Raw genomic sequence first — 21,384 nt, 5'->3', positions numbered from 1 at the left:
ACTACAATGGAGGAGATCAATGATGAGGATGATCTTTTGGATGAGTTGGATGCTCTCTACTCTTCCATGGATATTGAATTAGTATCTCCTATATATGAGGAGCATGTTCCACAATAGAAACAAGTGGAAGATCACACCATACCAGTAGATCCAAAGGAAGTGGTTCATGGGCAGCATGAACAAGATGTGGAAAAAAATCAAAAGGAGGAGCCACTTCCAAACCAGTTAAAGACTATCATTGTAGAGCATAGTCAAGTGATCAAGGATGACTCCTCTAGCCCTACACCATCAAGAGGATACCCTATAAGGTATCTAGCTCTGCAAAAAATTAGCAAGTTGCCCCCAGTCATGTTCACTCCAGAGCATGAGGAAGATTATCACAAGGAGGAGTAGGTATGTTTTGCTCCACAAGGTATCACCCTGGTGCTAGAAAGTTTCACTATTTTTAGCATTGGGAAAAAGATATTTTGTGCAGCAATGTGCTTGTCATACCTACTAATCCATTTGGTTGTCCTTTTGTATGGAACAAGAAACTAGTTGATAAGGAAGGGCAGCTATTTCAGCAAACCAGTCAATGGGTTCATTTGACCCCTCTCTTTGTAAATATTTGTACATATTAGAGTAGTTTTCCTTTTTTTTGGTTTCCTATTTTCCAAGAAGTGCACAAGAAAATAGTTGTCTCTCTGTGAGATAGCAATTTTTGAAATTTTTTGAAGATTGCAGAGATGTTTGATTTCTGGTTCCAATTGCAGAAGTAGAGTTTCTTCAGTATTTTATTGTTGCCGCAGAGGTAGGGTTAGGGTTTCACAGTGCTCAGAATTTGCATATTTTATGACTCTATATCCCAATGGATGCTTCAGGCCACTAGTCATATGCTTAGTAGGCTCGCATCCCCTGTGAGTCGTCAGAAATGTTGCTCATTTTTACACCCTCGCCATCTGATGTAATCTGATCCATGGTTGGCATTATCATGCTATTAAAAGTTGCTCATTTTTTACCATAGCAACATAATGCCTTAATATTGCATGTCCCTATGGGGCCTATCTCTTTGGGGTCACCAAGTATGGTATGGTTGCTAAGTCAGAAGCCAAGTGGTTCGTGCGCCCAAAGGTTCCAAGGAGATAGCACAGTATTGTGGTGAGTCCTCACGATCATCAGATCAGTTCAAATTGATGGCAGGTGCTATCTCACTATGGGAAAGTGCCCAGAGGATACCCATTGTGACATAGCATCTTGATGACACATGTCTTTGTGGGCCTGGCCAAGGTTGACAATTAAGTAGCTGGCAGTTAATGTGATAGTCATGGTCAGGAGTTGCAAGGTGGCGCGGTTAGTAAAGAAAGGGGATGGTCAACTCAGGAAGATTTTATAGGGTGGTAGAAATAAATAAGCTAGTTGGTCCACATGGCTCATCCTAGTTCCAAAGACAAGTCAACTAGGTTGACTTGCTGATTCATGAGATAGGAACTAGGGAAGTTGAGGGTTTCTTGGGTGATCTGATCTTCATGATCGATTCCAACCACCAGGAAATGAATGAAAGACAAGGAAGAACACTCCATCGCCCCTAGTTGATCCATCTACCTAATCAAAGTATAGTTATGGTGTCGTTTCTATCTTCTCAAGGCATTATTTGACACAGAAGATTAGATTTTTTCAGATCCCCATGATTGTCCTTGGCAGAGCCTTGATGGTAGTGGTTGCAGGACAATTTTAGAGAGAAAATCTCAGTTATGCCTGCACTATAAAGGAAAATTTTTCAGATTTTGTAAAGATCGACCTTTCTCTAAATTTTCTCTATTGTTGCTCTATAATTCCAGTGTAAATTCCCCTGTTCCTCTGGACTATATGATTCTCTACTTATCTCCTTTAGCCATTGGTGTGAAAGTGCAAGAATCCTTGCCTCTCATTGATGTTTTGTGGATACCTGTAACCTACATGACTGTATCTCTTTTAGCCTCTAAATGATAATATAAGTGAATCTCTCTTCCTTGTGTCATTCATTCTAGTTTTCTAATCTGCATGTGGTTATTAGATTAAAGCAAGTCTGAATGTGGATATCCTTAGTTTCATTCTGGTTCAATAGTGCATATATGAGTAGAGATTGTTCTGAACACTCTATTTTGGTGCATCACCTCTTTAGATTAGATTAGGTAGATTTTCTTTCATGCTCTCCTTCTCCCTTTTCCTCTCCAAGAGTAGTTAGGTGCACCCTGATAGTAAGAGGAAGTCAGCCTTCTCTAGAGACTCAACCTTATAGTTCAAGTCCCACAGCTTGGAGATTGTTTCCATGTTTCACTAGGTTGTCCTCATGCATAGGCTCTGGAAAAGGGTCCAAACCTAAGTGACAATAGGTTTTTAAAATGAGGGAAATCTAAGGATTTGAAAATACAAGGAACAAAACCCTAATTTGCAAGATTTTAAGACTCAAATGATTTTTCACTAAATTTTTCCATAATTTCTACATTGTGAAAAATCAGACCAACAGCTTGCCTTGGAACTAATGTATGATAAAGCTTTGTATATTAGTTCAACATACCTTCTTTTGCTTAGTTAGATGAAGTGTGACCTCTTGACCTTTTGGGTGAAGTGATCCCTTCATTGGATGTGTCACTTCCATCTTTCTTCTTCCATGTCTTATTCATTTCTCCTCTGATGTCTTCAACATCTACCTTCTCTTTTCCTTTGTTGAACTTTGAGTTGGGTGCCTTTGACCTTGTTGGGCAGTTCCTATTGATATGTCCAATCTTCAAAAAACTAAAGCATGTAGTTTGGCTCAACCATCTATTGTAGTTTCCACTGAAATGTGTTCTTATGAAATTTTAAGGAATGTGTCCATATTCTTGATAGTAGTGATAGCTATTCCTAGTGTTGTAGTCCCAATTGTAGTGATGTTCATGATTATTTTCCCTTGCTGGTTGATTAGGTGTCCACATAGGCTTTGATCTGAACTCAAAAGCTCTATGTCCATACTTCTTGCAATTGTAGCAGTGACCTTAAAATCTTGGTGTCCTAATAGTTCTTGTATTGTAGTCATGTGGTTGATGTCCTTGTTTGTTGCACTTGTGATAGTGACCCATGTTTATTGGGTTTGACATGTTGATTTGCATTCTTGCTCCTACACACATTATAGGTATGTCCCTTTTTACCACAAAAATGACAAGTGGGTTTAGTGTTCTTACCTTTATCACTTATTTCTTCTATAGTCTTGGATGACTCTCCTTTTTTAGTGCTAGTGTATCCTAGTCCTGAAGTATCATTGTTGGCTCTTGGTGATTTTAGTAGCTATTCAAAGTACTTGATAGCCTCATTGGGTTTGTTAAAGCTCTCTAAAATCTCCTTATCTCTTTTCAAATCATTTTTTTTTTTTCATTTTGCATCTTCAGTGTGGAGATCTCAATGTCCTTAACATTTAGTTCATGATGTGCATTCATCATCTAGCTTAGGGTGTCTAGCTGCATGTTGGAAATTCTTGCAAGTTCAATTGAATTTTCCTCCAATCTATTAGCAAGGTTCCTCTTGTATTCTTCTATCATAGCCTTATCTTCAATGGCTCTTTTATTTTGTTCAATCACTTCACAAAGCATCATGGCTTGTGATTATTCTTCAATCTTGAGAGTTCTGATCTCTTCTGCTTGAGCTCTATTCTTCTCCATCAAATATGCTATTACTGCATCAAATTCTTTGGAATCTCCATTTGCAAACACTTTTGAGGTGTCAATCTCCTTGTATTGTGTATCATTCTTAGCTATGACAATCTCTCTTCTCCTCTTTAAGGATTTCCTTAGTTCTTCTTTGGCTTCTTTCAGTGAGGGTAGAACAAGTTTTATCTCAATCACCTAGTTTTCTATGATATTCCTAAGTTTTTAGACTTCCATTTCCAGATCTTTTCTCAAGCTATAAGGCTTCTACTTGTGAGAACTCAGCTCTAATACCAATTGTTAGAATTTACAAGTGGAAATATTTGCATCTAAGAGGAGGGGGGTGAATTAAAGGTAACAAAATTTAACCTCTAAAACTTGTAGCTAAGATCATTCACATGCATCTAACATCTTCTAATAAACATGAAAGTAAAGACATGCATGAAAATAAATAACACAAGATTTTGGTCACCCAAAAACTCTCCAAAATGAGAAGGTGAAACTGGGGTGGAGATGAAACCCACAAATTATCATTGCAGCAATATGTAATTAGTTAAGGTTACAAAGTTTGACCACTTCCAATGGTTTTCCTTGTGAAATGCCTACCTTGTTAAAAGTGACCTGGTTAAAGGATTTACAAACACTCACTTGGAATGTTACCCTATTAAAGGTTTACAATATGGCTATTAAACCAACCTATCTCCATATGATTTTCATTCCTAATAAAATGGCTAGGAATTATTAGAATGTGTTGACCTGATAACTTACAATCTTTAATTTCTGATTCCAGATCCTTGTTATGCTCAATCTAATTTGATCCTTCCTAATCTAATAACTCTCTATTCATAGTGTTGATGCTCAGTTCTAACTAACTTGATTCTGTAGTGTTGCTCTTTCTCTAATTCTTTACACACCTTTGAACTTTGGTAGCATTCTCCCATACATTCCATACAACTCTCACACACATGAATTATGGGGTTTTGATATCCTTATAAAGGCTTTGAAGACCTAAGGTTAGTTATGAATCCATGATCGATATTCATCCATATTTCCCACTCAAATATTTACACTTTTCCTATTGGTTGCATGCTGATTACATAGGGAATGCACAAGGTTCTATCTTATCTTTTAGATTCTTTGAGATTCATCTTGAGTTGGCTCAAAAATGGTTTACATCTGAGTTTGTGAAGGAAGAAACTCATATGTTGATTCTATGTTCCTTGACACTTACATATTGTTTATGCTCGACACATATAGGATTTTTGTCTTGCTTGGCTCCTATAGTAACTCTATCTTGCTTAGATCCTATACTTTACTTGGCACCTATACTGACTCAGCATCACTTATCACTCGACACTTGATACTTGCTCGACACCTAAAGTTCACTCGACATCTGTTGAATTTTTGGCTTGACAAATACTGTAGCTTTTCATCTATATTATACTCGGCATCAACTTTAGAATTTCCTTAAGTGTGTTGAAACTCAATTGTCAAAACCAATTTGAGACCAATAGTAAAGTGTTAGCATAATTGGATTTTTTAAATGATGATTAAATGTAATGATTTTTTGGAAAGAGATTTGAAAAGATATGTACTTATTTTATGGTGATTCTTGAACCCTTGGTTTGAAAACCTTTCAGTTTCATTGTATATTAATGATTTTTTAATGCTTAATTGATGAAATTATGGAAGAGAAGTAATGATGGTTTTAGTGTGTGAATTAGCTTTTATTTCATCCCTTATGTCATTATCGGCATGTGTGCTCTTTAATTGTTTTGGAAATTTTCTTTGTCACTTGTCTTAGTAACTAAGACAATTTAAGTTTTCCTATGATGGTTTTGAGTGGTGATTCAAACTCTTAGGTTTTAGGAACCTCTAAGCTCCATCATTTTGTGGGCCTCATCAAGATCTTTTTGATTCTTTCCAAATGGAGTCAACGAAAGTCTGGACATGAAAGTTATGGCCTCTAGTGTGAAGGCAATTTTTGTGCTGATTTGAAATTTCATGCGAGAAACAAGTGTGGTCATGTGTTTTCTCACCTAGTTCTTTGCATTATCTCACCTAGTTTGGTGAGAAACTTCATGCAAGACTATGCTAATGCAAAAAATTTCCTAGGGAACAATAAGCAACTCTTTCACAAATCGATATTCTAAGTACCCTTTATTGAGTAGAGGCCAATTCAATCATGACAATCACATTTATGGTTGTTCAAGAAGTTTAAACCTTTATGTTATTCTTAGGGAAGTGTTGACAAATATTCATAATCTATTAGGTACTTGTGGGCATTTGTGTTTGGGTTTGTGTGTTTCCTACAACACTGTCCCACCATTGTGAGAAGAATTGTAGACTGTGAGCATTCCTTGCTTGAGATGGATGTTGCCTTATTTTTTGAGAGTGAATTATTCTTTTTGGTGAGTTGATATTATCCTTTTTTCACATTGACTTTGGTGCATCTTTCTTTCCTTTTCTCTCTTGAGAAATTAGGCTAGTGTGGTTATGCTCATAGCTTAGTTAATGTTGGATGAGTATATTGATAGTTGGTGGAATTGTGAGATTCCCTAATGTGTCTTGGGATGATTTATTGTAGAGGTTGAGAGAGAATCTATGTAATCCCTAATGCTATGTAGTTTTTATCTCTCTAAACTTGTATCTTCTAGAGAATTCTCTCAATCAAGTTTCTCATTGACAGTTTTCTTGAGGTTGGAGATTAAGTTTAGTGCTAAGTTGGGTGTGGTATTCCTAGCATTGTGGTAAAGTTAAATGGTATCATTGGACACATGTTACTAGCTTATGAGTTGTTATGAAGATATTACATGATTGTGTCCACTGATGAAAGTCTTTGCAACCTTGTGGAAAGGTGATATCTTGTCTAATTAGGTTATGTATCCCTAGTCCCAATGATAGTTGAGCTTTTCTACATTAGAGAGAGACTAAGTTCTCCTATTCTTAGTGGTGAGTATTCTCTTGGAGTCTATAATTTTTTTAGTAAACTATCATCCACTTTTTTCAAAGGGTGAGTTTATGTGGATTCAAGGATGCTCATGTGTTGCATGATAGTATTCTTGGGAATTTTGGGATTATTTTTCCCCCATGATTCTGACTCTTTTAAGAGGTGTGTAGTGTTTTTACCTTGTTTTGTGTTCATGTGGTAGGTGCATGTTGTATTTGGGCACCTATGGACAAGGTAGAGTGACTTTTTCCTTATCTTATATTGTTGACTTTATGGCTAGATGGGTTTTCCTAGTGCATGGAAGGTTCCTTATTAATTATTTAGACTTTTCTTTAAGAAATGCTACCCACATCATCCTAGTAAAATTATCAATAAATATCAAAAAGTATTTTTCGTCGTGTAATCCTCTTGTATTTGTAGGACCACTCAAATTTGTGTGAAGAATCTCCAAATTCACTATTGTAGTGCATTTTTTGCTAGGAAAAGAAAATTTCTTCTATTTATGCATAACACATTCCTTTCATACAACATTTATAGGCTTCAAAATTTTAAGAAAATCCCTAACAGCAAGTGTACTACTCTCATTCACAATATTATCAAAATTTGTATGAAAAAACCTTTTATGCAACAACCAATTTGTTAGAAACAATTGTCCACCAATATAACTAGGATGGGGGGTGGGGTGAATTAATTATCCAATTAAAACAATTATCAACCTTAATTAATCTTATCCATTCAATCAAAGTAAATAGCAACCATAACAAGATGCACATACACAATTACACTAGATTTGTTAACTAGGGAAACCCTTGATTAGAGGGAAAATCTTAGTGGGAATGATGCCCATAAAGATATATATATATATATATATATATATATATATATATATATATAACTAGTTAGAGGATGGACCCTTTTAGGAGCCTATAAAAACATTCAATACATAAGAGTCCCTATTAGGAGATTTTGAATCCTTGTTAGGAGATTCTAACCCTATTAGAAGGACCCACTATCCAAAGAACCTTTGGGGCAGGACCACTGAACTCACTGTCCAATTGATCTCTTAACTATTCCTTGCAAAATAATTGTTAGTATTGTGATTTAACCTCTTTCCTTTTTCTTGTCAATTGGAACAATCACTATTAGACCTTATTTACCATATCACAAACCTCAAATCCAAATATAAAACCTTAGATCTCACAATAAAACCTCAATAATGAAGTTCTCTCCAACTTTTCCTCGTTCTACTTATCAACTTGTTTCTCTTCTGTTCTGCTCTTCATTCTTCTTACAATCATTCATACATCCATAAAAAACAAAGGAAAATGTCCTTCCTTTATACAAAATCCATAAAACAATTCCTTGAGTTAGCTTTTACACCTTCTCAATTAATTATTATAGGACATCATTAAGAACATGTTACACTTAGTCATAACATTAATTTTTCACCTTGGAACTTGAATAAATTTTTGTATGTGTAATATCATGATGATAAAGCTTAGCCACGTCATCTCCAACATGTCTTCTACACACCTTTAACCTTGCTTCTTTGAATAACAACTCTGCTAAGAGATATAACAAGTTTACTAGAACATGCTTCTATAAACTCTATTTAAAAATAGTCATCACCAAAACTTGCATAACTTCTTCCAAACTTAACATCTTATGCTTCTGAGGTTATCTACATATACTAGACACTTAGTAGTATCTCCCTTTAACCTTGCTTAGTGAAATTACTCAATGATCTATCCATACCAACTTGATCTTCCCGTTGTTCTTCTGTTAGATACCACATAAAACTGTTATGTTGACATTAATGAAAAATATAGTCATGAATGTAACCCATCATCATGATAATGATCTAATAATGTTTCTACACTACTCCCACATAGAAGCATCATCAGTATTCATGCTTCCAAAAATATCCCCCTTTGGCATTGATTGCAACATAGATGAAAACCATCTAGTTCCAAGGATACCAATAGTAAAATTTTGTTATCCTTTCCTTCCAAATACTCTTCATCAATAACTCTCCCTCATTGATATACCTCAATGTGATCTATATTAGTTGTAATCTCTCCCTTCAATGTGTTCTATATCAAGTTATTTTTCATATTGTAATCTCTCCCCCATTGATATCAATGTCAAAATGTTTTGGCAACCATTTATCTCTACAACAACTATTTTTGGCTTGCTCAAGTGTCCAAATAAACTATTCAAAACAACATCTATCAAGAGTCTTAGATGACTTTTTCAATGATAGATACTCCCCCATACAGGAAGCATCAACATTCAGTCAAGATAAAAAATAGTGCTCTGTTACATTAGACTAATGTATTCTTGCATCTTCTACTCTAATGTAGGTAGGGGCATAACCCCTAGCATACCTTGCAAATACTCAAAAGTCTGTTTAGGAAGAGGCTTGGTTAAAATATCTGCAATCTTCTCTTTGGTGCTTACATACTCCAATCTAATTTCCTTTTCTACAACTTTCTCTCTCAACTTGTGATATTTGATAGAAATGTGCTTAGTCTTAGAATGCAATACTGGATTCTTTGATATATTCATTCTGCTTGTGTTATCACAATGTATGACAACATGTTTACTGAATTCTATCCTTATATCCTTCACCATCTACTTCATCCAAACAACTTGATTACAATTATTTGCTACTACAACATATTATGCCTTTGTTGTACTTTGTGAGGTATAGTCCTACTTCTTGCTTAACCAAGAAGATAATCTTCCTCCAAGAAAGAAGGATCCACCATTGGTGTTCTTTCTATAATCCATATTGTCTGCCCAATCAGCATCAATACAAGCATATAAAGTAAAATCATTACATCTATCATATCAAAATTCAAACTTTGGTGTTCCCTTTAGATATCTAAATATATTTTTAATTAATGTATAATGTGCTTCTCTAGAATCAACTTGAAATCTTGCAACAATTCCAACTGCATTTTCTATATCTGGCCTTGTTTGAGTTAGATATTGCAATCCTCCAATTATAGATATGTACTTCTTCTATTCAATAGTAGGTGTCTTATCCTTTGTAGATAATTTATGTCTAGTTACCATAGTTGTTCCAATTGGTTTACATGTTTTCAAACCAAAAATTTTCAATATATCTTTCAAATACTTAGTCTAATATTCCTTCTTTATCTTATGCAATTTGTAATCCTAGGAATTATTTCATCTCTCCTATCATGCTCATTTCAAATTCCTTCTTCAACTATTCTAAAAACTTGTCACTTTCATCACCGTTTCCTCCAAATATGATATCATCAACAAATATTACCAAAATCATCAATCTATCATCTATTTGTTTCTAGTATAGATTACTATCTATCATACCTTTGCTAAATCCAATCTTTGTCAAATGCTTGTCCAACCTTGCATACAAATTTTTGGGTGTGTGTTTTAATCCATACAATGATTTATTCAATCTACATACCATATCCTTATCTTCTATTAAAGGAAAATCTTCAAGTTGTTCTATGTATACCTCTTCTTCAAGTTCTCCATTCAAAAATGCTAACTTGACATCTATCTGACACACTTTGAATTTCTTATGTACTGCATAGGCTAAAAATAACCTTACTACTTCTATTCTTGCCATAAGAGCATAATTTTTGTCATAGTCTATTCCTTCTTGATGTGAGTAACCTTTACATACCAATCTTTCTTTTTTCCTTATAACTTCACATTGTTCATTCATCTAGTTCATGAATACCCATGTTGTTCCTATCACATTCTTGTCTTCTTGTCTTTGGACCAATTCCCTTATCTCATTCTTCACTATATGATCCAATTCTTATTTTATAGCTCTATTTTAATATTCATCTTTACATGCATCATCTACATTCTTTGGTTCTACTTGAGAAATCAAACATAATTCTTCATAAATTCTACTTCTTTTCATCACACCTTTTTCTCTGTTGTTGATGATCTGCTCGAGTGGATGATTCCTTATCATATTCTTACCAAAAGTAGGAGTTGTTATCTCAACTCTTAGCTTAGCTCTAGGTTCTAAACTTTGTTCCTACCTTATTTCTCATTCATTCTACAAATAAATTTTATTCTCAAATAATACTTCATCATTCCTTCGTCTAGTAACAACAACATTCTTATCATCAGAATTGTAGTCTACTATTCTTTCTTGTATCATGAATTTCTCATGAACTCTTACATTTGTACTTTCAACAATAGTCTTAGTTCTTAGATTAAAACATATATAAGCTCCTCTTTTCAATGAATAACCAAGAAACATACCTTCATCACTTCTAGCATCAAATTTACCAGCATCATCATCTCTTGTGATATAACATTTTCTACCAAAAAATTTGAAATACTTAACTATAGGCGAGTGACCAAACCACAGTTCATAAGGGGTCTTGTTTGTGTATTTCTTTACTTGCACTCTATTTACAGTGAGACTATTGTATTCACAGCTTCTATCCAAAACATCTTGGATACACTATTCTTAGCTAACATTGCTCTTATTGCTTCTGTTATTGACCTATATCTTCTTTTAGCAATGCCACTTTGTTCAGGGATTCTTAGAACCGATAACTGTCTTTTGATTCTGTTAGCTTCACAAAAGATGTTAAACTCATTTGAAGTAAACTCTCCTCCTCTATCTAATCTTAAACATTTAATCTTCATTCCTAATTCATTCCCAACTCTATTCTTGAATGTCTTGAACTTATCAAATGCCTCAAATTTTTCTTTAAGAAATGCAACCCACATTATTCTATAAAAGTCATCAATAATAATCATGAAATACCTTTCACAAAATATCCTTTAATCTTTGTAGGACCACTAAGATCTGTGTGTGCAATCTCTAGTGTTGTTGTAGTAGTAAACTTCTTGCAGGGAAAAGAAGCTTGATTATGCTTTACCAATACACACTCCTTGCAAATTGTGTTAGTAGGCTTTACAATCTTAGGCAAATCTCTAACTACAAACATACTACTAGTTCTCACAATGTTGTCAAAGTTTATATGGAAAAATATCTTATGCCATAACCAACTGTCATTTACCTTTGCAACCAAACATGTCATTTCAGTAGGATTCAGCTAAAATACATTACCTCTAGATCTAGTTCCTATTCCAATTACCTTACTATCTTTATCTTTGATCATGCATGTCTTCTCTATGAACTATAACTGATAACCTTTATCCACTAGTTGTCCAAGACTCAAAATATTGTCCTTTAAACCATCAAAAAAAAATATATCCTCAGTGTTAGTTTTACCATCAAGAGTTATAGATTCAATGCCTTTCACATGGCAAGTTGCATAATGACACTAAGATGCATAATGATCAAACTCATTATAAGTCCAACATTTAAAGATTTTCTTACCATCCCTTTTTCTTCTTACCAGAAGGGCTACTCCTTTTATGTTTTTATCCTCATTAGATCTACTACTGGTAGTAAAATATCCTCTAGCACTTGTGCTCCTTTATAAGCTAGGTCAGATGTTTAGGGCACTGAAAGTTGTCTCTATTCTGGTCAATTCATTGGACTTTCTAAGCTCATTCTCAAATGCTTCCAATCTTCCAATTAATGTTTCCTTTGTGAAATCTTTGGTAAAAGAGATCAATAATTGTATCATTTGAACTGCTTCCTTAAATGGTGGCATTAAGCTCTTCAATATATTCCAAATCACATCATCATCTTCCTTGGTCGCTCCTTGATATCTGATACCTATAGTAATTTATGATATTCTACATACATATGTTCTTATAGATTCATCTTCCATCATTTTATCATCTTGAAATGCACAAATCTAGCTTTGTAGCCTCAATTTCTTAGAATGTTTGTCACCTTCAAAACTATTTTCCAAAGCTTTCCAAATTGTATAAAAAGCATCAAGTGTTTTTACCTAGTTGTACTCAATTTTAGGAAGTGCAAACAATAGTGCTTCTCTAACTCTCATGTTGCACATGAAAAGTTCTCTCTCATCCTCGATACAAGTTTCCAAAGAAATTTCAACAATAATATTCTTTTTTTATTTTGTCAAGATCCAATGTCCTAGACACATACATAGTATATGTGTCTTCATCTTTTCCTTCCAATTGTCATAGTTTGTCCCATCAAACTCTAGACTATCCTTTCTAAATATGTTCACCATGGATTTCTCCAAGTTGTTAAACTTTATCTTCAAGGACCTGATGCTCTAATACCAATCATTAGAAACAATAGTACACCAAGATAACTAGGGGGGAGGGCGGATGAATCAGTTATCCAATGAAAAAAATTATAAACCTTAATTAATCTTAACTATTCAATCAAAGTAAATAAAAACCATAAAAGATGCACATACACAATTACACCAAATTTATTAACTAGGGAAACCCTTGATCAGATACACACACACATACACACACACACACACACACACACACACACACACACACACACACACACACACATATTCCTTGTTAGAAGATGGACCCTATTAGGATTCTATAAAAACATTCAATACATAAGAGTCCCTATTAGGTGTTGATATACTAAGCTCATTCAACACTCTACAATGTTTTCCATGTAATTTAGTAGCCACCGAATTCGACAATTGCTACCAAGTCTTCTAGACTAATTCTAATGGCCATCAAGTATTCTAGTGGTTACCAAGGGAATTTAGTTAGTGTGAAGTGCAATAATTCAAACTAAGTAGAATCAGGTAGTTTGAAGTCTAGCAATTCAACCCGAGCAGTTTAGTGGTTACCGAGCTTTGCAGTTTCTATCAAGTTTATAGTTCATGGAATATAAAGCTAGTGTTAACTGAGCTATATGATGATTAGTGTTTACCAAGTGATTCGGTTTATGACAAGTGACATAGTATTTATCGAGTCACTAGTGCAGACCAAGTTCAAGACTAATTTGAGGTGATTAGTATGGATTGAGCTTCTACTTATATCGAATGCATGACAATGTTGAGTAATGATAATGGACACCAAGTATTAGAACTTCACCAAGTCATTCTTCAAAACCTAAGTGTCTTCATATGGGCCGACTTTGTAATATTGGTGTTAACCTATATATTGATCGACTTTGTAATTATGAAAATTGGATTGGTATATATATAATTTATTGTATCATATCTAGTGTAGTATGAAAGCTAATGAACATGTAAGAATGCGAATGTGATCAAGCAGTAGATCAATTGTTTCAGTACTTCAAAGAACCTCTATCAACAATTCAATTGTAAGTCAGAGATCAATTGTTTCATTCTAACAAGTGAATTAATCTAAATCCTTTCACAAGGTAGACTTAATAGTCTTTCTTAAATATCTTAACAGAGTGCATACTTTATTGTGTGTATGTAAATCCTTCAACAAGGTGGACCTAGCAGTCCTAATTGCTCCTAATAGGGTAGATCATTAGAAGTGATCAATGTAAGCCTCAACAGGCCAACTTTATAGTGTAGTATTGAAGTTTTGTGGGTATCATCTCCAGCCCAGTTTTAGTTTCTATTTGGACAGTTTTTGGGTCACTGAATTATTGTGTTCTAGGGTTATGAATGTTGTATGTTTTTAGTTTCTCATGCATGCAATTAGATTGATAAATGATAATTGGTAAATTACTATAAAGTGTTGAATTTGATAAAGTTTTAGAGGTTACTAATTCACCCCTCCCTTCTCAATAACCTAACATAGCTTGAATATTTCCAAAAATTGGTATCGGAGCTTTGTGGTTCTTAGGAGAAAGTTTAATAGCTTCAGAAAAGATCAAAGATATGGAGATATTTAGACTTGATAAGGCAATTAACAATGAAAAGTTGGATCTAGAAATGGTCATTACACAACTCAAGAAAGCTAAGGAGCAACTCTCCCAATCCTTGTAAAGAAGGAAGGAACTTGCAAATCAAATGAATGATTATCAGTACATTGAAGAAAGAATTGAAGATTTTTTTCCTTCAAGTAGTTTAGATGAAGCAAATGATGCAATTAGACAACTCCTAGAGGAGAATGGTTCCCTAAAAGAAGAAGTAAGGAAATTGAAAACATAACAAGAGATTTAGTCAGTAAGGCTATGTGAAATCTTGCAAAAAAGGAACAAAATGAAAGAAGAAATAATGAAATCCAGAATCAATCCCTTTAGCATGCAAATCTTATGGATCAAATCTCCAATGCAAATGAGGAAATCATGAGCCAAAGATAGATCACTAAAAGATTAAGAAATGATCTAGATTTAGAAAGAAAAATCAATGAAAGAATAAGAAATGAGCTGAGGTCTAAAAAGAAAATTAGTGAAAGACTAAAAAATGACCTAAACACTAAAAATAAAATCAATGAAAGAATGACGAAATTCAAAGTAGACATGAATTAATTAAATCAACTGAATGAGTAGAATCTCTATAGACAAAAGGGTAAAGTAGGAATTGGATACAAAGAAGAAGGTGAATCCTCCAAAAAAGGTGCTCAAAGGAATCAAAGACCTACATGCAATCACTATGGTAAGATAGGTCATATATCAAACAAATGTTGGAGTAATGGTAAAGAAAAATTTAATGGGAAATGCTACAATTGCAATCAACATGGTCACAGGTCTAATGAATGGAAAGAGAAACCAAAATTTGAGGGCAGGTGTCTCAAATGCAAGAAAGAAGGTCACAAGGCATCAAGTTGCAAAACTAAGTTATTAAATTTAGCAAAGCAAATTGTGAAAGCAATATTTGGTTGGGACTACAAAACCTCGTGTAGATGTCATTACTGTGGAGAATATGGACACATTGGCATGAACAATGTTAAACATCACACAAGGAAGAGAGATACCACCATAAGATGTTTCACTTGTACTAAACTTGTCATCTAGCCAAGAATTGCTTGAATATAGGTAGAGTTGAAGATGAAAAGAAAGAAAAAGAAAATAACATTTGAAAGTAGATTAGGTAGCAATGGATTCCTAAATCTACCGAGGATGCTAGTTCAAGTAATGATGGTCATGTCACTCAAGAAGTGGGTGACTCCACCATTTTCAACTAGATTTTCAAAAGATAACTGGAACTGCGCTATCAAGATCACATTCAAACAGTTCCAAATGAAAGCTGACAAAGATCCAAATCAGTATTCAAGATACAAAAGGATTACAGAGGAAGATTGATATCAATTATCATCATGTTACCTTCTCTACCAACTAAGGTCAGGTCATAGACTCCATCAAGCAAGGTCAAGAGTAAAAAGACATGCATGGTTACCAAGTCACAAATAGTAGATGACAAGCTATCACACATACTATCAAGCATAATGTCAAGAATGATGTGACCTAGCTACCTTCGTACCAAGCATTAATGGAGAAGTTTTAACAAAAAGCATGAAATTGAATTCATTTTTCACTGTGAAATCTAAGTTCTATTGCAAAGAAATCGAATTTTAGAGTGACCAAGTGAAGTTAAGAAAATTTATAGAAAGTTATCAAGGTTTTCATAGTTTTACCAAGTTATCATGGCATCCAGCGGTAGCAACAGCAAAGCAAAGAAAGGGTCTAAGATGTTGGTTTGAGGAGTCGAGTGGAAAGCACTAGATTTCAAACTTGTGCCCACAATCAAAAAAAACCTTGACCCAAGTGGTGCTCAATCAAAAATCCCTCCTAAGGTACTCCTTATTATTGATATTCAAACTCATTTCAAGTTTTCTATTCAAGAAATTAGAACCCTAGAAATGGATGATGCCCTAGGTGAATTATGTGTTAATGGAGTTCTCAAACTTGAGCATAAACATTTGTAACACAAAGGTTTGACCCACATTCCTCACCTGTCCTAACACTTTCAAATCAAATGGATCAAATACATTCTAAGCTAGGTGCATAATGGTTAGAAATGGCTTGAGCAACAATTTTTGATTACAAAGAAAATGATTCATTGCATTACCAGCCTCCCAATGCTCACTAAAGCCAAAACCACCAAAACCCTAGGTCGGGCTAAGCTAGAAAAGAAAACTCTAGATAAGTGGGATGGTAGAGGCATGAAAATAAATAGTGTAATTGATGTAGAACTGAAATTCTGGATATATGTGATAGCTCACAAGATATATAGTTTGAGCCACCTCAATAGTGTATCATGTGAAGCTGTGGACTTATCCTACAAAGTTGTGAAGAAAAATTTGTCTTATGACTTGATAGATCTATTGTTGAGACAATTCAACAAGAACATGGAAAGTATTTGGACTTCCAAGAACAACCCCTACAAATTTGGCTCTTTGTTGATTTGTTTGGTCTCCTATGTTTAGAAGTTCTTCCCTTCCAAAGGCACGATAGTATGGAGGAAAGATGTGCCTATATTATACCAAATTAATGAATCAAGGAGAAAATGAATAACATATTCATAATACCTAAGAAGCTGGTAGAAGACTACAAAGAGGATATATGCTTCATGGTAGATTGTGACAGAGTCTACATTTAGGCGGTAAAACCCATAATTTTGTAGGTAAAACCTCTTCCCTATGAGGTGAATATAGATGAAGCAAAGGACATAATTTAATCTTTGATTAATGAACTTGTTGATCCAAAGGTATCACATTATGGAACATATGATGAAGCAAATGCAAGGATAGAGCTAGAGATAAAGCTCCCACAAGTGGTTAACAAAGGTAAGAGGGGGATAGAAAAACTAAAATCAAGCACACCTCTAATGTTAACTGATGGTAAAGGAGAAGATATAGATGAAGAGGTAGAGGATGAGTCTAAAAAGGAAGAAGAACCCTTCAAGAAGAAAGGCAAGGTGATCATCACCAAGCCACCTAAGCCATCCACTATAGTTTTTAAAAGGAGGTCCAGGAAGAAAGGTAGTGAAATTGTCTTTAGCAAACCTCCTCCCACCTTCTAGGAAACATTGAAACAATTGGAAGAAGGTGTAGGTATAACCAACTTCAAATCCTTAAAGTATGAAACTAAATCAAAGGAAGAAAAGAAACAAGTTGAAGAACTAGTCTTAACCAAAATGGAAAAATAGAAGTATTCACCAGATTAGCTAGCCTCCCAAATCTCTAATGAATTATTAGAGAAAATTAATCCAAGATGGGACTTTTCTATGCAAATAGTAAAAGATATCTATGCACAAACCCTGAGGTAGTTGCTACCTAGCATGACTGATGTTGAGATAAAAGAGTCCTTAAAGAAAAATGAAGATAAGATTACTCTTAGATTTAATACTTGTTTAATTTTGATCAAGGATATAGAGCATGTGGAAGAATGTTTATCATTTTCATAAACAAAGTGACTTCCTAGTCGATGTTAAGGATGATGATGGTGATGATGAGGAAGAAAACATACACTGAGCCCACACATTTTGACAATGAGGAAATTGAAGAAGATAAAGAGGAAGAAGCTACTGATGAAGACAAAGAAGATGATGAGGAGACTAACCCTATGAAGATAGAAACTAAAATCATTGCCTCACTTCCTTACTCTCCAAGCAAACTAGTAGCCATATGAAGCTCAGAGATAGCTTTAGCAAGTTTGATTGTGACAACTATAGGTACTTCAAATGTCCAATTACTCTTTGCCCCCATTCAGCTCAATGTATCTATAGCAGAAGTGACTTCCACTCCATCCACCGAGTTGCAACATCTCACTTTTTTAGCTACCAAGTCATCAAGCATGAGTATTGTGGCTTCTAATATTTTGAGCTCTTCAACAATGAGTACTTTAGTTTTGAATACTACAATTTTGTCTACTTCAGTTTTGGATTTAGCAAACATTCCTATTAGTATTCCATTAGCAAGTACTGTATCAATTTTCACAGCAAGTCCTAGTATATGTACACAATTTTTTCCATTCTAGATCCAAAGGCATTAAGTACAAGGACAGTTGAACCCAAGGTTCAACCGAATACAAGATTTTTGAGTAGAGGAAAGGAGATAGAAGAGGATATAGACCTAGATGAGAAAATAGAAGTTCCCAAATGGGACTTTGATAATCTTACTACAAATCAAATGCATATAGCTAGTCAACTCCTCCAAAAGAAGGCAGAGCAAAAGAGATTGAGAGAGGAGAGAGATAGAGAATATAAAATTATTGATGATGCTAAGAATATTTTGTCTGAGGCTTTAAGTATTGAGGTTGATACTTCTCAACCTGCTTTATTCCAATTAGAAGAGGTAGTCCAAAAGTTTAATGAGGACTCTAGTGGTCAAGATAAGTTAATTGAAAAAGCTAAAAAGAAATTTGATAATAAAGTGCTTGAGCACATTGCTCAGCAAATTGCTATTCAACAAGTTGAGCTTTCCTCAATTTTGACCAATCTTGAAACCTCTTGCACTAATGTGACATCACTTTTTGTGAAGTTATGTGATGTTACCAAGTTCAAAAAGGAGATAAAGAGAAAACTAACAAAGATTGATGAGAATCTAAAAGCTAGTGTATAGCAATTGCAACTTGACTCTAGTTCAAGCTCTACACATCATATGAAGATCATATTTCTATCAAACATGTAGGAAAAGTTGTTGAGAGAAGAAGCAAGGATTTGGTCTACATTGATAGATATTTAGAATATGATTCTTCCTATCATGGATACAATGTAGAAACATATTATTTATTCAAAAACCTTGATCCATGACAATAACTTCTCTATTGTAGATTACATGAAAGAACTCTCCACAAAAGTGCAAATTGCTCTACATACATGCAAGATTTTGTAAGAGAATTGGGATAAAACTCTAGCACTTATACTTAAGGTACATTTTGAGTTTCTATCTCATATTGGTGTCTTCATGTAAATAAGTTTTGAATAAATCTTTGGAATTGGTGTCAAAAAGCGAGAGAAACTATGTATATTGTATGGGGGAGAATCATGCAAAATGAGAAAATGTATATAGCAGAGGAGAATTTTGTAGATATGTTGTATAGTATATTGTATATACTTACAAAGACAAATTTTGAAAAATCTCAAAGCAGTATACCCTTCCAAGCCAGTATCACATGGTGATGTATATAAGTTTTGGCTAATAAGTGTTTTTGTCACTAATGCCATAGGGGGAGATTGTTGACATATAGTCAAGTTTGCTATTAGTGAAAACACTTATTCAGATTTTGTATGGCTACCAAGATAATTGAAGAATCTATAGTGTTTTCCATGTAATTTAATAACCACCGAATTCTATAGTTGCTACCAAGTCTTCTAGACTAATTCTAGTGGCCATCAAGCATTCCAGTGGTTACCAAGGGAATTTAGTTTGTGTGAAGTGCAATAGTTCAAACCGAGTAAAATTAGGCAATGTGAAGTCTAGTAGTTCAACCTAAGCAGTTCAGTGGTTACCGAGCTTTGCAATTAAAGCTAGTGTTAACCAAGATGTATGATGATTAGTGTTTACCAAGTGATTCAGCTTATGAAAAGTCATAGTATTTACTAAATCACTAGTAAAGACCATGTTTGAGACTACTTTGATGTGATTAGTATGGATTGAGCTTCTACTTCTACCAAATGCATGATTATGCCAAGTAATGATAGTGGGTGTTGAGTATCAAAACTTCACCAAGTCAGTCTTAAGAACCCAAGTGTCTTCATATGGGCCGACCTTGTAATATTGGTGTTAACCTATATATTGGCTAACTTTGTAATTATGAAAATTGGATTGGTATATATATAACGTATTGTATAATATCCAATATAGTATGTAAGACAATGAATATGTAAGAATGTGAATGTGATCAAGTAGTAGATAAAGTATATATTAAAGGCCATATTAGAAAAGGAGTAAAAGAGACATATCCATCACAAAAAGTGATTATTACTTCAAAGAATCTCTATTAGCAATTTAGTTGTAAGTTAGAGATCAATTATTTCATTATAATAGGTGAATTAGTCTAAAACCTTTCACAAGATAGACTTAACAATCTTGCTTAGATCTCTTAATACAGTGCATACTTTATTGTGTTTTTGTAAATCCTTCAACAAGCTGGACCTAGTAGTCCTAATTGCTCCTAACAGGGAAGATCATCAGAAGTGATCAATGTAAGCCTCAATAGGCCAACTTTCTACTACAGTTTTGAAGTTTTGTGGGTATCATCCCCACCCTAGTTTTACTTTCTATTTCGAAGGTTTCTGGGTCACCAAATTATTGTGTTCAAGTGTTATGAATTTTTTATGTTTTTAGTTTCTTATGCATGCAATTAGATCAATAAATGATAATTTTTATATTGCTATAAAGTGTTGAATTTGATAAATTTTTAGAGGTTACTGATTCACCCCTCCCCTCTTAGTAACCTAGCATAGTCTTGAATATTTCCAACATTAGGGGGCTTTGAATCCCTATTAGAAGATTCCAACCCTTATAGGAGTTGTGCCAACCCTATTAGGAGTTCTAGAAGGTAGAAGGACCCACTATCCTTGAATAGCTTCTAGGGTAACACCATTGAACTCGTTGCTCCAACTAATCTCTCAACTATTCCTTGCAAAATAATTGTTTGTACTATGCTTTAATCTCTTTCCTATATCCTATCAACTAGAGAAATCATTTTTAGACCTTGAAGACTATATCACAAACATTGGATCCAAATATAAAATCTTAGATCACACAATAAAACCTCAGCAACGAAGCTCTCTCCAATTCACTTTTTTTCCTTATCAACTAGTTTCTCCTCTATTCTGCTCTTCGTGCTTCTTGAAATCATTCATAAATCCATACATAAAAAAGGATAATTTCCTTCATTTATATTGAATCCATAAAATAATTCCCTGAGTTATCTATTATACCTTCTCAATTATTTATTATAGGACCTCATTAACAACATGTTACACTTAGCGATACCATTAATTTGTTGCCTTGTAACTTGAAAATAACTTTTTG

This window comes from Cupressus sempervirens, chromosome 8 (assembly GCF_028749045.1).
Source record: "Cupressus sempervirens isolate cs-2001-9-10 chromosome 8, ASM2874904v1, whole genome shotgun sequence".
In the NCBI taxonomy this organism is placed as follows: Eukaryota; Viridiplantae; Streptophyta; class Pinopsida; order Cupressales; family Cupressaceae; genus Cupressus; species Cupressus sempervirens.
The sequence above is the reverse complement of the archived record's forward strand: the minus strand, read 5'-3'. Positions refer to the sequence as shown.